The sequence below is a fragment of the Diorhabda sublineata genome, chromosome 6 (genome assembly GCF_026230105.1).
Source record: "Diorhabda sublineata isolate icDioSubl1.1 chromosome 6, icDioSubl1.1, whole genome shotgun sequence".
Lineage (NCBI taxonomy): Eukaryota > Metazoa > Arthropoda > Insecta > Coleoptera > Chrysomelidae > Diorhabda > Diorhabda sublineata.
In genome coordinates this window covers 8,618,171-8,631,929 of record NC_079479.1, presented here as the reverse complement: position 1 = coordinate 8,631,929, position 13,759 = coordinate 8,618,171, and the positions used below count along the sequence as shown (strand labels likewise).

The 13,759-nt window shown below is 31.9% G+C and overlaps 1 protein-coding gene across 1 annotated transcript in view; it reads left to right on the top strand.

Moving 5' to 3' along the window:
* Positions 1 to 13,759, top strand: part of LOC130446029 (uncharacterized) — a 126,569-nt gene that overhangs the window by 17,919 nt on the left and 94,891 nt on the right. The window contains exon 2 of the mRNA XM_056782010.1: positions 2,550 to 2,638. The gene's annotated coding sequence lies outside the window, so the exon portion shown is untranslated. The remainder of the gene's footprint in view (positions 1 to 2,549; positions 2,639 to 13,759) is intronic.

Here is a 13,759-nt window from a genome sequence, read left to right as displayed (position 1 = left end):
CAATTTGACATGCACGAGAGGGAATTTTGGCAGACTATTTCCTGAGAAAAATTTAATTTAAAATAAACTTAATTCCGGACGGACTTCAACGCAAGTTCTTTCATATTGCTTCATATGAACTGGCGTGGAGAGGAGGAGAAGCTTGTAATTGCCTTTTGAGTTACTTTGAAGAAGAATTTGACAACTACGGCAACCCTACAGGACGTATATCTTATTATCCTATTTTTTCTAAGACAGCGCAAGGAGGGAGTCATAGGTTAACAGAAAAAAGATGGTTAGTCCAAAATACCACCGAGCCTGATAAATGCCCAATAAGGTATTTAATGTAAAGCATGATATCAAACAATCTATCATTATAATTTTGCAGGCTTTTTAAAATGTTGAAAGAAAAAAGAGGAAAACATATTACGGTCGATCGTCTTTTCTTAACTGTAAACCCATCATGGATGAAAGAAACATCAAAAGGTTTTTTTAAAAATTGTCCAGTAGGACGAAATGAAATTTCAAAGTGGACAAGAGATGCAGCGGAAGCTATAGGAATTGACACGAAAAGAATAAAAGTGACAAATCACTCGAACCGTGCTGCGGCAGTTACTCAGCTTGCCAAGGTTGGAGTTTCAGAAAATCAAATTATGAAGGTTACCGGACACTCAAATCAGGCCCCGATAAAGAGTTACCTCCAAGTAAATAGTGAACACCACGAGGAAATTGTACAAAAAATGCGAAATGACAGTAGCGAAGTAACAATAAGAAGTGGTGGAAGCAGCATAGAAACACCATCGTCGGCCTCCAGTAAAGTTATATATTCTAATTGCATTTTCAATAATTGTTCCTTTTCTTAAAATATAAAATTAAAACCAAATGATGTTTATTAATCCTAGACGAAAATTTGGCACTAGTGCAAATTATCGATAATTTGCACTAGTGCAGTAAATTTAAAAAACAGTCAATTGAAAGGGCAAACTTGCTTCGAAAAGGCTTTATCGGACAAAAAAGTAATGGCCACCACTTTTTGAGATAGTCATTGTATTATGTTTATCGACCAAGGTAAAACAATAACAGGAGACTATCGCGCATAGTTTCTTAATAAGGTAAAAGAAAATGTTTTTCCGCCAGGACGACCCACCTTCCTATACTTCGATAATCGCCATTCACGAATCACATTTCGAATTGATTGACCACATGCCCTATTCAGCAGATTGGGCCTCCAGCGACTTTCTTTTGTTCCCTAACCTTAAAGTTTCAGTCGATGGAGAGAGATTTTTATAGTACGAAAAAGGTTATCACATACGTAAACTCCTATTTTGAAGGGAAATATGGCATACATTATTTGGAAGGGTTGCAAATTATAGAACATGAATATGAATGATTATAGAAAAAAATATGTTTTGTTGTTTGTTTATTTATTAGGAAACTTTCAGACAACCCTCGTATATCTAGTATAATCATTAGAGCTATCAAATACTCCAGTAACTCTATCACTAAAATATCGACGTATATACTAAATTTATCTATCTAAAATAACGTTTAATGTTTTCTCCCTATCCTGTACAACATTGTGTAATTAATTTTGTATTTTGATAGCTATTGGATGAAACGTGAATAGCGAATACCTGCATAAACCTTCAAATGAGGACCGATATGAAAAAGGAAAATCGTGAGGGGATTGAAGATGTAGATAAGTCTTGAGTTAATAACCTACAAACTGCTATAGATCAATTTCACTGGGCCTTCAGCCATATATACGAGAGGGGACCTAAAAATAACTTGAATTATTTTTTAAAAATTATACAATTTGAATTTTTTTTTAAACGACTATTCTATTCAAACTACTATCTATTACGAGTACAACTGATATATTTGACTCAGTGGTGCTTCTACTGTTCGAAACATTTTCACAGTTCCTTTTTCAGTTTATATTGACCTCTTCTCATACATGGAAATAAGAAATAGTCACAGTCACATGGGGTGAGGTCAGCCAAGTAAGGTGCGCGGAGCAGCGTATATAGCTCCGTCTACAAATGCATTGACCTCGTGGAAAACCCAATTTATTGTCTGCCACAAAAACCAGTCATACATTCAATTTTCTCACATAGCTTTATTTATAAGCTGTTTTCAACATTAAAACAGTTTCAGTAGCATTCAACCCCAAATTTCTCTGATACAGTGTGGTCTCGTATTACTTCATTGTATGAGTTATGCCAAATTGACGAGCTCCACAATTTTTCCGGAATTACTAATAGGTTTGTGGCACTATATATTCTATTTTATTTTTTTAAGGGTGGATATCTGATTCTCTGATTTCATTTTGTGATAAAATTTGCCGTTTGACCAGAAATAATAAAAACCCATTTCCTACACTTTTCACGTGCAGTGAGAAACCTTGTAACATTTATTTGTCTCATATATTTTCCAAAAAACAGATAATCCGAAAGTAATTGAAAACTGAAATTTTTTGTCATTTTTGCCCTTGAAGTTGTATGAATAATTGGAGCTTAAACGTTTTTTTTCTTTTAATTTGAAACAAATGCAATTTTGGTATGTTTCAGAGTAACAACGTCAATGATAATTTGTGATTGATGAAGTTATGGTATGTCTTCCACAATAAAAACTCGTCCACAAATTCCATGGAAACAATGTAAGTCTTCTCTAATATTTAGTTTGCAGTAGTGGCTTTTGCATAGATGTTGAATATTTATTTCTGTAGTGATTGTTGTTGATTGTATGGATGTTAAGTAGTAACGAGCCAGGTGGTGTTACAGGAGAAGTACATATGCACCAAAAAGAAAACCGTCTAATGCGAATTAATTACCTCTCGCCACTACAGGATGTTTATATATTCGACACTCTACTACAGAGAGATCTTAATAAATGATTCATTTTCGTATAGGAATACGAACCCTTACGAGGCCTCGTTGCTGAGATATAGGGTGTTCAAAGTTTTAAATAAAAATCATAAATTTGCCATAAATCAAGAACGTCTTCAAATTTTTCTTTCAAATAATGTGCCCGAAATACTTCTTGTCGAAGTAATATTTTGACATAAACAAACTTTAAAAAATTCAACCAGTGGTGCGCTGTCAGGGTTAGTTTTCACTTTTATCCCCCCTTATTTTTCAAGCCACTGATGCAAATTCTTTTTTTAATTTTGTTCTAAATTGGCCAAAAATTGGGTCAACCCCGATCAATCGATTTTTCTCTAAAACGTCTGCTAAGTAATTTCTTGCCGCTGCAGCAAAATGAACAGATGCCCCATCGTGTTGAAACCACATGTGTTGTCTAGTATTTAACGATACATTCTCCAGCAATTCATCCAACATTGTTCCAGAAAGCGCGTATAAATTACCCCCATTTAATTTATTTGTAACGTGCAACGCCCGATTAAGCAATCACCAAACATACTTTCACGAACAAAGGGCGAATTTTTTTCATCCCAAACGTGACTATTTCCTAGTAAATCTAGCCTCGTCGACATACAGCACATATTTTGGAAAATTTCGATTTTCACGACTCTTTTGTGAATACCAGTTTGAAAATTCCATACGCACCTGAAAATCTCTAGGTTATATTGCTTGAGCACTGGCCAATTTGTATGGATGTAACACTTGTTCTTTTAAAACTTTTCACGCAGTTGAATGTTCACCTCTGAAAGCGCGATCCACAGTTAGAGTACTGAAAGATGGCCTTTCAAAAATATTTGATATTTCCTCTTCCAGATGCACAGTCCTTGTACGTTTTTTCAATATTTGCAAATGTAAAATGATGTGGAATTCGACGATTGCGAATTCTTTGTTGGTGCGATTCTACCATTTTTTCGAGTTTCCCCGTAAATCATTAATATATCGATCAACTAAAAATTCATTTTATAACAACGAAATTAATGTGAAAACTAATTTAAAATTCTATTATTTAATCTATCAAGATCGTGTCGAATCCACAAAGTGTCACGAACTATTAAATATACTACACCGTTTCTTAACTAAAAATAATCAGGCAATTTAGAACAAAATTTAAAAAATAATTTGCTCCAGTGGCGTAAAAACTAGGGGGATAAAAGTGACAACTAAACCTGACAGCGCGCCCCTGGTTAAATTTTTCAAAGTTTCTTCATTTTGAGCACCCTATATCTCAGCAACAAGGCACCGTAAGGATTCGTATTTCTATATCAAAATGAATCACTTATTGAGATCTCTCTGTGGTAGAGCGTTGTCGGTCGAATATAGAAACACCGAGTATAAACAAATCAGTTCATTGAATTGTAAATTTTCATGAAGAATTTTGAATTATCGAAACTGAAATCTTCATTTTAGATTTAGATAGATAATTTACACCACATAAGTGGCATATGGAACATGTTTATATTAGTGGTTTTATGAAAAAAATGTTAGATGTTAAATTTTTTAAGTCGTATACGAGGTTTTTCAAAAAATGTACTTTCTTTATGACAATCTCGAAAATTGTTATATAAGAAAAGATGTGTGGAATTGAAAATGGCTTTCAAATATTCAACATTGTTTATTTACATCTAAAAAATATTTTTTTCTTCATTTTCTCTGGGATTACGTTGGAAATTTAAGTTTACATATTAATGCATTGTATTAATTAATTGTAAATTTGATTAAACAATTCTAAATAATCTTTCAAATAGCAATTATCTCTTAATTTTTATCGAACAGTGATAACCTTTAAGTTGCTTAATCACTAGTTTGTAACATTCTAACGATGCATTTAAATGAAGTTTGTATGCATAATTTACTTTGTTACAATAAATAGTAATGAATAATCACTATCTTCAATTTACTAATGCCTCCATATATCCTCCATTTCTTTTTATACATGTAACAGTTCTATTACAAAATTCTTTTAAGACATTGCTAACCATATGGGGAGTTATATTACGAATCGCTTCTGCAAAGCGGTTCGTAAACTTTTTGCTTTGAGTAACCCCACTAGAAAAAATCGAGTTGGGTTAAATCTGGAGACCGCGGAGGCCAAGGAATTTCCGAAAAACGATGAAAAACCCTTCCATTGAAAATATTTTCAAATGTATGTCACATCTAATCTGTGACATGGGGCACTATCCTGCTGGAGCCATATTTGCTGACGTTCAAGTAAGGGAAGGTTGTCAAGAAAATCATTCATTTCATTGTTTAAAAAGCACAAATAACTATCAGCATTCAAGGTTTCTCGGATAAAAAAAGGTCCAATTATTTGATTTTTATACATTCCGCACCAGACGTCTCTTTTGAACGAATATTGGTCTCGAGTTTTCAACGTAAAATGTGGTATCACTCCACCAGCGACAGTTTTGGCTAGAAACTGTTCCATTTGATGAGAATGTTGCTTTATCCGTAAAAATGATACACTTTGACATAAATGGGTTATCTACTAAGATTCCCTGTATGTCACAACAGAATTCAAATCGTCTATCATGATCAACTGGTCTTAAAGTATGAAATTTTGAAGTTTGTTAGGGTGATATTTGTATTTATTTAGAATCTTTAAAATTGTATTTTTTTATATCCGTTGGCAATGAAGATGCCCTTTTTCGTAAAGGATATTTAGCATTACTTGCAGCGCAATGTCATTATTTTCTATCATGCTGTGGCGTTTTTTGCTAAATTTATTATGTACATCTCTATAAGTGTTAAATTTATTAAATATTTTTCTAACAGTTTCATTGTGAATATTTTTATCTGGATGTCGGAAATTAAAAATGTCTGCTGCTTCTCGAAATGTTTTATACTTATCACCCACTATTAGCACAATCTCAATTTTCTCTTCCAGATTTAATGTTGGTGGCATGTCTAACTTTTCATAAACAAATACCGTGGCACTTTTTGAAATACGATTTTTGACGTTTTTTTCGAATGTTCGATATTTATACAGTTCGCAAAGCCTACTTTAATTATCAGTTTTAAAAAATGCCAGTGCATCCTAGATTAATTATGCATTAATGTGCAAACTTAAATTTTCAACGTAATCGCAGAGAGAATTTAGAAAAAACATATATTTTTTCAATGTAAATAAACAATGTTGAATATTTGGAAGCTATTTTTAATTCTAAACATCTTTTTTTCATAACAATTTTCGATATTGTCAAAAAGAAAGGTAGAGTAGCTAGAGCAAAAATCACATTTTTGATAAACCTCGTATACGACTGAAAAGATATAACATCCGATGATCGAATTTTAGGTTTCGGACCATGCAGAACTTTTTATAAGGAATAACTTTTTTTCGTAAAATTAATAATAAAAAAGTTTCCCATATGCCGCCAACTTACGTGGACAAACTGTAGAAATATGTGCATCAGGATACACATGCCAGTGTTTTTGATTGGTTAAAGCGTTTTTAAGATGACCTAGGAAACGTTTAATATTTCCTTTGACCTTCGGTATAGAATAGTCAAATGTTACGTGTGGTCAATTTTACTGTACGGCATGGAAACATGGATATTAAAGATATCGTCCATCAATAAACTAGGAGCCTTTGAAATGTGAACCTCTTGATCAAGGTGCGAAGGGTTGGATATTTGGGTCACGTTCTTAGAGGAGAAAGATATACTTTACTCCAATTGATCATACAAGAAAAGATCGAAAAAAAGGGAGGCGTAGACCGAAAAAAAATGTCTTGGCTACGCAATATAAAACACTGGACTGGCATAAATAACACCGGTGAGTTGTGGCATGCCGCTATAAATAGATGTCTGACCATAAGATAAACGCCAACGCACTGTAGGTGCAAGGCAGTAGAAGAAGAAGAAGAAGCAAACGTTTTTAGATGATTCCTGCCTGGGCCATCCTTCCGTGTCAATATCCTCAACCCAATGACAATATAGAAAAATATCAGGATTCTGTCGGTTAAGTACATTAAGATAACAAGTTTTCCTGTAGCACCAGCCGCAAATTTTAACATCTTCCACGTTGTGTAGCATATAATCATTTAAATCTTATGCAAAACTAGATATTTCGTTAATGTTACATTAGATTAATCGCTTTCGAAATTCGTAGAGCGTTGTGATTCATAATTTTAAGAGTTTGCGTTTCGCTACTGTCGATGATTGCTTACATATCCTGCAGCAATTAACAGGTTGCTGAAAATATTTAGTAATTTTACGAGGTGCATTACCAATTGTTTTTAACCCATCAGCCTGTTTTTTTCATTAATGTAATTAACTGTAATTAACAAACAAGGGAAATTTCATACTAGGAAGATGCAAATTCATGTACTTTTGACATGTATTTGTTGCATTTTTATATTTCTAAGTTCTTGTATCCGGCAAGCCAGGTGTAAACCAATGAAGAAGATAACCTGAAAACAAAAAATAAGAACTCATGTTTTTCTGTTGATAATTACTCAATATTATAATTTTTCACCTTTGACAACGTCTTTCAGAAACTTAATAATGTGTTCTATATATGACTTTCGATTAGTAACTAACTTTTAAATATATTCTATTTCCGTTTTAGTAGGATTTTGGATTATTTGCTACGTTAATATTGTTGTTGTGAATGTTAAGTTCTCAGCATCGAATAAATGGCCCATAGAGAAGAAGATTTCATAGTTTTTTATGACATGTTCGAAAGTAAAATTAAGAAATTGTTCAAAAATTGATCAAATAAATACCTTTTATTTTCACAACGTGCGGCTTACTTTTATGAGAAATTGTGTAATGAGATTTCAATATTTAGCGGCATCTCACTTTTAATCCAAAATGTATTTTGATATTCTATATGCTGAGAGCTTTCATGTTTCTCAATGTTAATAGACCAAAAAAAATCGTACGTAGATAAAAATTTGATTGTCATTTGACTAAATCAAAACATTTGACGTTTCTCATTTCACATATTTTTAAATATTACTTTATCACTACTGTCTACACTGTCTACATTGTCTATGCTGTCTACACTGTCTACACTGTCTACAGTGCGATTTTTGACGTTTATTGGCATGCGCGTAGAAAAACTATTTTTTCTACGACCCACTTTCCCTCACGCATCTTAGCTTTGAAAATGTCACTTTCCCGCACTAGAAAGTAAAATTATGCATATTTTGACCTTATTAGATAGTTTTTTACTTCGGTGGTTATAGCTATTGTTACTACAGGAAAATAAATATTCACGAAATAGTCCATCAAATAAAATTTAATCATTTAATAAAATTTTTGTAGCATTTTTAATTTTTTGAAAATATAAAATAATGAAGATATTTTTTATATAACCTTGTACATTCTTCAAAGGAGTGTCACAGCAACTGCTATCAAACCACCCGGGTTTGATAGCAGTTGCTATGACAACCCAGGCGTGTAATTGTTACTAAAACGTCAAAGTTGTTCAAAACGTCTGGGAAGTGACCGAATAAGTACAATCTTCTTCTAAATTAAACCACATTAAACCAAATAACTCCATTGGATCGGCAATTCTTACTAGTCTACAGAATGTAACAAATTGTGTTTTCAACATTAAGATTTAAAATACTTAGTAGTTTTTAGTTAAAGTTTTGTATATTATTATGTTTGTTGGAATAAAATAATTTTTGAAAAATGGGTCGTTGTATATACGGTCGTAGAGAAAATAATGTTCCTAACTAATGCGTAAAGTGTCTTTCCGCACTTGACTGCTTGCCCGAACTCCGCTCCGCGTCGTTCGGGACAACTGCAGTCGCGTGCGGGAAAGTATCACTTTCCGCACTTGTTAGGAAAATAACTATTCTCGATGTTTAATTGTAAAACCTCGTATAATTATGTACAGTGATATCTAGTTTTAGTCTTAATTCAGATGTACTCGTCTAAGCAAGTTATTAAAAATGTAATTCTTCTTCTTCATCGTACGTTAGGACTTGGTCCTGTGTTTGCTTTAATGGTTGCCTTGCTACAGCTCCGATGATGATACCAGCTTTCATAAAATCTTATAGATGATCGTATTGGTGGTCAGGATGTATTCGGCTTTTCTTCCTTAGCAGTCTTTGCCAACCGGTCACTTGACATTCTGTCCACGTGGTCTCTCCATTCCCTTGGCCGATTTCTCGTCCATCTCACTACATCCTGGATGTCACATATCCCACTTATTTTATCATTTCTTTTGTGGTCAAATAATGTGTGTCCCGCTATTGATCTCAGCGTTCGTATTTCAGTAGTTCTATCGCGTATGTCATTACTGGTCTCACACAGGTATTGTATATTCTGAATTTAGATTTCTATTACTTGTTATATTCGTTCCTAGATATAAATGACTTCACTTGTTGTACACCATGATCGTTTATTGCGACTTTACATCTTCTCGGTTCTCTGGATTCTGTAAAAGCTTTCGCTATTTGTTCAAATCTATATAGTAAGTAGCCTTTGTAAGTTGTCTTCGTCTCTTTTTTGTAAGTATATTTCTCAAATTAGTAATGCAAATTTCGATTTACCATAGAAAAGAATTATTACCTTGAAGTTAGAAAATTCAATAGTTATTCATCATACAAAGGAAAAACTTATATTTTAGTTAGAAGTTAAATTGTGTTGATAAAAAATTGAGTTGTGAAATTGTCCCGTGTCGGAAGAAAACGATTTAAGTTTCGAAAAATATTGAAGTCAGAAAATTATCCAGGAAAAATTTGAAGTTTGAACTGATAAGCGGTTTAAATAATACAATAACTTTTTGTATAAAAACTTCTGTATAATGAAATAATTTAAATTTTAAAATTCATCCTTACTTCACTCATGTGTATACTGTATACCTGTGATAAAAATATATGATGAATGAATTTTTGTAGTAGCATATACTTTCTTTATAAATATTACAAGTAATCTGTTCATACCCCAAGGTTTGGGCAAGCAGTGACATGTTTGAACCCGTTCTAATCTGCCAGTTCGCTTTGGTGTTATTACAATATGAATCTTGACTCACGAAACGTTGACTTCTCTCATGTTGGTACTGCAGTAACTTATACGATTGTTTAGAAGCAGTATGAGCGATATAAATATCAAAATGAGTTGGTTGAAGACGAAGTGTAGTAAGTGACAAGACGACAAGAAAAACGTGTTTCAATTTGCAAATAGTTTTCATGTAGATACGAATTCCATTGACAAAATTTCTAAAGTTGAAAGTTGAATCTACGGCTATGACCACGAGGACAAGTTTCATAATATGTAGTTAACCTAGAATTATGTATTCACAATTAACTAAATTAAAAATTTGTGTTTCACAAAGCGTGGTGGTATTATAAAAGCCTATTTCCTATTATAATGATATTAAGTCCATTTAGAAATAACCTTTCAACGAATTGTGTTACAGACAAGAGGAAATTTAACCTCTACTTAGTTTTTTCAAATTTTACAATCGTAAATAGCCATTTTCCAGATAATTGGAACATACTTTATTTAAAAATTAACAGTGATTAACAGATCGTATCCAGGCATTTTGTTTGAACTCATGTCTGTTTCTATTTAGTTACTTTTCTGGAAGTAACCACTTCTTTTCAGTTGATTGTCTTTTCCAAAAAGGTTGCTTAAAGCCTCTGATGATTGGCCGAATAACTTTCCTTGTTACTTCCCGGAATGAATTCTTTTTGTCTGTTTATTGTTTGTATTTTCCCTGTTGGGCAAACCTATTAGATATATGCTTTATTTTTAAGAATAACCTTCCTCTTTGTTTGATTAATACCCAAATGTTTTTTGGGTAGTTGTTTCCAGTATTTTAGTCTTGGTTCTATAATTTCAGACAGTTTCAGATATTTCACATGAAATTTGACTTTCTTTGTCGAAATAGAAATTTTAACAAGAAAAATTAATTTGTATATCTCAAAAATATTTTGGTATCATCAATCAAATTATTTGTAGTTGTATTAAAATTTACAAAATAGATCTATAAATTTTACCTAAATTATTTAGGACTTTTTTTAAATTCTAAAAAACTTCAATTAACAATCGAAATCGAACAAAATAATAGAATCAATTTTCTCTATGTACACATTATATAAAATTAATAATAAGACAAGACTGGTTTACGAAACCAACTTCGGTCTCAAGATATTTGAACATCAATTGGTGTCATCCTATGTCACAAAAAAGATCAGTGATCATTAGATTGGCTGATTGATCTATCCAACTATCAGATCCTGAATTTAGATGCTTATATATTTGAGAATCAAAAACTGCATTGAAAGAAAATAATTATTCGGAAAAAATGATAAAGAACATTTTCATGGCAAGGATAAGTAGATATCAATTAAGAAACAAAACAGAAACTGAACATCAAAACATAAAACTTTTTTCCTTACCATATGTACAAGAACTTTCCCAACAAGTATCAAATTATTTTGATAAATGAGATATTAGTATTAGTCATAAAGGACAAAATACGTTATCCAAATATTTTACTAAATTAAAATCCGATATACCAAAAAATAAAAGAAGTAATATTACATATCAAGTGCCTTGTACTAACTGTGACGCTGTCTACATAGGGCAAACATATCAATATTTATAAAATAGACTAAAAGGTCATCAATACGATAAAAAAAAATAAAACTACATTAACGAACCATGGAATATCAAAAAAACTTTAATTCAATTATAAAGATTTAAAAATTATTGTAACGGAAACTAATACACAAAAAGAGAATTCTTAAGAACGAAAAAGCTACAAATGATAAAAAAGACCTAGATAATTTAAGAAAAATTTATAGCTCTATTGTGTAAATTCTAATAAAACTACAAATAATTTGATTGACTGCTACATATTTGAGATGTAAGGACTGAGAAAAACTAATTTTTCTTGTTAAAACAAATTTCTATTTTGATTTTATTCTTATTTCAATGTTCATGATGTAGGTGATCTATTGATTAGTGTCAATATCATATTTTGATAAAGGCTGAAGTCAAGTCGGAACGTCAATTTTTTAACAATCTTTCAAAAATTAAAAAAAAATTTTTAAACAGAAAAGACCTAAAATTAAGAACATAGATATATATATATATATATATATATATATATATATATATATATTTGTATGTAATTGTTTTTATGTTTTTAGATTATCAAATGGTCTCTATCAAATGCTACCTACGTATGCGACTTTTACTTCGACGAGAATATCTTTTGTTTTATTTTTTGTGGGTCCTCAAATGTTAGACTTTGACCTATTTTGATAATGTGTATGCTCTATTTTACGAGGTTCGTAGATTTTCTGATACTAAACAGAAAACCATTGGCGGTTCTTAATTTATACAGAAATAAATGTTACAGATAATTTGACTAGGGAAGAGAAAAAGAGAATTATCGCAATTGACGGGGTTTCTATGAATAATATCACATTTTGTATGTATGTCTTAAAGCAATATTGTAATTACAATGTATTCTTTTAGTATGCTGTTATATTTGAAAACCAGTAATGTTCTGCTAGCGGCACAACTCTAGCTTAAATGAATTTTACTTACAATAAAAGTTCGTTTATTAAAAAAATCCAAAGTCCTATAAATCACTAACATCAATACTTATTACACTATACAAATTAGTTTTTTCCGATCTTTTAGCATCGATAATTGTTGGTAATTTGTATAGTACCAAATCTCTTAACATCAATTTCATTTTGTTCAGTCACTCCAAGTTTTTGTATCATATTAATCATATCCCTTATTTATCTGCTTACAATGTTATTCATACTGATCCAATAATTCTATCTAATCCAATGATTCAATGTGACTCATGGGTTTTTTTTATCTTTTAATCTCTGTTGCTCTTTCAATTATGTGAAAACATCGCGTAATAGTTACAACTACTTATAAATTAATGAATTACGGAAAGGTGAACCACAATATGAGGAAATCACAGTAAAGCCACTTAACATTAAATTTCAATATTTTCAATTTCGTAACATCTCATCATCTCTATCCATAATATGTTTCTTCATTTTCCATCAATATCTATTGCATCTCTTCTCAATCCTCCCCAGACTCTGGGGACTTTTTTATTTTCCAAATTTCAGAATGGCAAATTCAATGTTTATTTATGTCTATTTATTATTATCTTCATGTCGTAACTGTATTATTTGTTCAGGGCATTTTAGGTGAGTTCTCCTCCCAGAAGTCCACATTCTTGGAGGGTGATGGCTGAAAATATATGTTTTTTTATGAAATGAAAGGTTAAAAGTCACAAAAGCGTTTCTTATAAAACATATTGAATGCCAAAGGTACAAAAGGGTGTTTTTTACAAATACATCATTTGCTATGGAATATATTCAAAGTCAAAGGGTAACAAAAACGTCAATTTTGCAAATAATCTTGATGTTGGAAACACGTTTCCGTTACTATTATAGTATTTGTGCAGTAGCAGTTAAAAACTGACAAGTTTTTTTGACGAAATGTGTGACGAAATAAAGGAGCAATGTATCAATCTCAAATTTCTCGTTAAATTGAAAAAAACTCCGACTGAGTGCTAGAAATTGTTACAAGAGACGTATGGGAACAATTCTCTATATCGTGGCGAGTGTTTTTGAGTGGTGTAATCGGTTTAGTAAGGGCCGTGGAGCAAATTAAAATTCGAGTTGATAGTTTTTCGATATTAACGGTATTGTGATAACTGAATAGGTTCCAGAGGGGTCAGACTGAGAACCAAACTTACTATTTGCTAGTTTTGGCTGCACTTCGAGAACAAGTTCGTAAAAATCGGCCCGAGTTGTGGAAGAACAACTCGTGGACCAGGACAACGCACCTACCCATAACGCTATCTGTGAAGGAGTATTTGGCCAGTAAGCGCACTCCAGTGCTCGAAAACCC